This window comes from Gadus macrocephalus, chromosome 2, assembly GCF_031168955.1.
Source record: "Gadus macrocephalus chromosome 2, ASM3116895v1".
Lineage (NCBI taxonomy): Eukaryota > Metazoa > Chordata > Actinopteri > Gadiformes > Gadidae > Gadus > Gadus macrocephalus.
Genome location: NC_082383.1, coordinates 11,969,455 through 11,973,861, shown reverse-complemented (window position 1 = coordinate 11,973,861; position 4,407 = coordinate 11,969,455). Strand labels below are relative to the sequence as shown.

The following is a 4,407-nucleotide window of genomic DNA, read 5'->3' as shown; positions in this document are numbered from 1 at the left end:
AATGTATTTTGATATTTTGATATTCATTGCATATCAGCCATACAATATGAAGACACACTGTTTCATCATACTAGACCTATGTAGGATAGTTTGCAAGGTTACGTTTTAATGATTTTAATTTGCTTAGCTTTCAGGCATTGGTTCTGGGCACTTTGGCGGAGCACTCATTACCATTCAAAATGGCCCCCGTCATCCTCAACCCTGCGCAGACGCTGGCTGAGGAGAGAGTCGCTCTCAGTTGCATGAAGCTGTCGTGAACATCAGCAAAATATAAAATGGTTCACGGCCTGGGGAAGACATTCTCCGACCGCATCCTCAGACTGGAGACTGCCCAGGTCAAGTTTTTCACAGACAACGATATCGCGTGGTCCAACTTGGTGACCATGATGATAGATTCCTGTGCGGTGATGCGAGGCAGCAAGACAGGCCTGGAAACCAGAGTGCAACACAACCACTGCCGAAAGCTTCTAGATATCGATGGGGACTCGTGCCATCACATTCATAATGCGTCAAAGAGATTTTCCAGTCCTTTCAAGGGTCATCTAGAACAGCTCTTCAGTGACCTTCATGTTGGTCAGAAGTGGGCTTCTGACCAGGTAAATTCATACTTAATTGTAGAGCAGTTGTATAGCTCTTTTCCACCTTGACAGCACTCAATGGCCTCTTATTCACCCATTCACTCACACTCACAGACCAATGGCAGCAGCTGCCATGCAGCTAGCCTGCTCAATAGGAGCAATTTGGGTTTCAGTCTCTTGCCCAAGGACATTTTCACATGTGGGCATGAGGAGACAGGATTTGAACCACTGACACGTTGGTCATTTGATGGCCATTAGATGTCCTTATTATTGTCCTCTGATTCATGAATATTATATGGGACTGAATCATAACTTGAGGCATGTGTTCTGTTTGTCAGCGGGCTTACCTCTGTGAATAAATGAGCATTCCTGGATCAACTTTAAAGAGATTTGTCCAGCATCGTTGGAAGTAATTTTAAGATGTTAGATTCAGCACTCAGACAATGCTTCCTGCTTACAAGGTCCTGTACTTTGGATTAATGGATAAAGACAAGGCTCTCTACAAATAACCTTTCGAACAACTCTATGCTTCTCACCATGTGAATGAAAAGGCCCAGAGACCCATTTAGTCTTTTCACAAGGACCCCAGTGGGAAAGGTAAATCCATTGCGGTTGCAGATTGGCTGGATAATGTGGAAAAATTAATGGGAATATCTATGGTGTGTCAACATTGGCCTGCATGTTGACTATCTGACATTTTCTTTGGTAAATCAACAGACAAGAGCTTTGATATATTCTCTTCCAGGAATGACACAGCAGGGCAGAGACCGAAAGCAGCGGTTGGTCAAGAAACTGTGGCATGAAGACACCAAAACAGAGCTCCATCTCAGTGTCTACACAGGTGTCTTGGCTATTCAGAAAGAATACGTCATGGCGTTCAAGGTATATTGAAACACTGTTCCACAACTATGGTGTATCATAAAGCTTGGATAGTTTTAAATGCTACCCCAGAGGAATTGTAATATCTTTTATTTTATGTTACCAGTGTGGCTGTGTCTTACTCTGCTTGTATGGTGGAAATTCATATCCATCTCTCCCTTCCACAATATTAGTACTTCCTCAGTCGTGACACCCTTGTGCACAAGTTGCATGACAAGCAGCTGCAGATTTTCATACTTCCTTGCATGCTTTGTGAAGCCAGACCACCTGCCACCAATCCGCAGGACCGAACTCAAGAGAGACAAACTGCTGCCTGCAAGGGACGTGTATGTGCGTTGAGTGGCAGATAGAATCAGACGGGAGCATCCTCAACACCAAGTGAGCGGTTTAAAATTTGTCACCTAACTTTTGGACCAAAGACATTTTATTGCCAATGATAAAGGAGCACAACTATACCGGTGTGTTATTGTCAATATGTATACAGCTGCTGAAGCCCTTCCTTGACCAAGTACTCCAGGGATACATCGCATATGGGGAATACCTGCAGAGCAAGCTGCCACTGGAGAGCATGACCCTGCAGTGCCTGTATGCTGTTGACCCTATTGCAAGGGGGCACTCAAAGGATAAAGGGGGTATTTAAAGGATACATTGTACATATTTATAATTCGAAATTCGTCCCAGCCTTTATACCACAGATACTCTAGGGTCTGTAGCATATAACCGCATTGTCTGATTACAGTTTAATTAATTTTTCACAAGCTACCAGCTCTCGTTGTGAAGACTAGTCACCGCGCCATTCGTTTCATTGGGATTCGGGACGTCTATACTTTCAACATAAAGGGTCCTATTTTAACGGTCTGAAACACAAGTGAGAAGCGCCAAGCGCAAGTAGCTTTGTGGGCGGTTCTATGGCAATGTCGCTATTTTACCGGCGCAAATATTACTCTTGCGCCAGGCGCAAAAAAGGGTTGGTCGGAAGTAGCCTAATTACCCATAGGTGTGGTTTGGGCGTAACGTGCAATAAACCAATGAGAGTCCCAGCTCCCATCCCCTTTAAGAGCCACGAGCGGATTTGATTCTGACAAGTAGATATTTTGACAGCGCGTCTGCAGTCTCTGATGAGACAGATGCACATGAATTTCAAACTTCAAATGGCTTAGTTTATGGCCAAATAATACGGCCTAATTCACACATGGAATAAGGTTTTCTTCCACATCTTCTGAAATACTGACTCCTCAAATTTCGGCAAAGGAAACTTAACACACATATGATATGCGAAAACTGTGGTTCTATTTAATGATATACGCAATACATTATAAACATTGTTTCTCATCAGTATTGTATGCATTATCGTTATCGACTTGTGTAATATGCATGTGTCCCCCCGTTAATATACATTGACATGGACTGTATTATGCGTTACGTGTTTAGTTTGCGTGTGTTTAAACAGATGGACGCACACACGCGCATCCGCATTCATTAATTATTTTACACATAAACACACTTCATTCATTCTTTTTAACACTCACTCGCGGTAAAACAATGTTTTCTCACGATCAAATACTAATCAATCCTAAAAGTTATGGGCATGTACACGATGTCTGTGTCAAGAAAATATGTGTTTGCTGTACGGTGTTTGCAGATGCATTGATTTAAAAGTACAACTTATTACCGCTGTATCAGCTGTCCTTTCCATTACCAAGAATGTGTGGCTAGGTAGATGAGAGAAGCAAAGTGTATGCGCGAGGTGCACAAGCAACATTATACATGCGCCCTTAAAATAGCATCTGAACGCGCCACTGACTTTAAACCAGGTATTTCCTGGTTTGTGGCGCAAGTGGTTTCTGAAACTGCCAAATAGCACCAGGGAACATTTGTGCCAGAGCACGCCTCCTCCTTTCGCCGAACCGCCCCTTGGGGCGCAAGATCATTCCCTAATTTACCGATGCGCGGCGTAGGAGGGAAAAGAACGCTCTGTGTCAGTTGCAAACTAGCAACGACACATGCGCCAGTGAATAAGTCAATTGCGTCATTTGAAATTCGTCCCAGCCTTTATACCACAAATACTCTAGGGCAGGGGTCGGCAACCTATGGCACGCGTGCCACGGTTGGCACGCCGCAGAATAAACACTGGCACGGCACCTCAGTGTTATTACGATACTCACTTTATCGGTCCCGTTTAAAAAAAAAAAAAAAAAAGCCGGCTTTTGTCGGCCGGCACTAGGACCCGGAGGACACCACTGGATTTGATGTTGGAGTGTGGCCATTGGTCAGGTTGCAGCGGGAGAATTTCAGATCAAATTGTCTGAAATTCAAGCGCACTGTCCGCTGTCTTCGTGCTGACATAAATTAATGACAGAGCGTGATATTGTGAACAATGGCCACACCCGCTGCAGCTAAAACTAGGCCATTCCAGTGCTGCTGGACACAAGAGTTTGGTTTTGTATTTGTGAAGGACCGTGCTGTGTGCATTTTATGCTGTGAGAATGTTGTGTGCAGAACGTCAAGTGTTAAGCGTCATTTTGAGACGAAGCACGAGAAGACCTTCAAAGACCAAGCAGACAAATTAGAGTCAATCAAACGTGCTGTGTTCAGATATGAAAAACAAGCTTGCTCCCTCAAGGTTTTTACCACTGCTAAAGATCACGGGACAGAAGCAAGTTATCGCATTGCGCATTGCATTGCAAAGCATGGGAAGCCGTTTACAGATGGCGAATGTATTAAGGAGGTTAACAACGGAGCACTCTGAGGCATGTTTGCAACTCAAAGTAGGCCTAACTAACTACAAGCCACAGATCACAGAGCTCAGTCAAGCAAAGCAGGGCCAGGGATCACACTGACTGTCTGGTAGGCATCTGATAATTTGATGTTATTATTTGATGCTATTTTGTTAAGAATACAGATACTGTTATTGTTGAGAATCAAATTCCAGGTATATTGGGAAGAAAAA

General features: G+C 43.8%; 1 long non-coding RNA gene across 1 annotated transcript; it reads left to right on the top strand.

Moving 5' to 3' along the window:
* Positions 1-326: 326 nt before the first annotated feature.
* LOC132449424 (uncharacterized) lies at positions 327-2,659 on the top strand. Its single transcript, XR_009523577.1, has 3 exons — positions 327-1,175; positions 1,324-1,835; positions 1,942-2,659. It is a non-coding gene; the product is annotated as an uncharacterized LOC132449424 (long non-coding RNA).
* Positions 2,660-4,407: the final 1,748 nt, after the last annotated feature.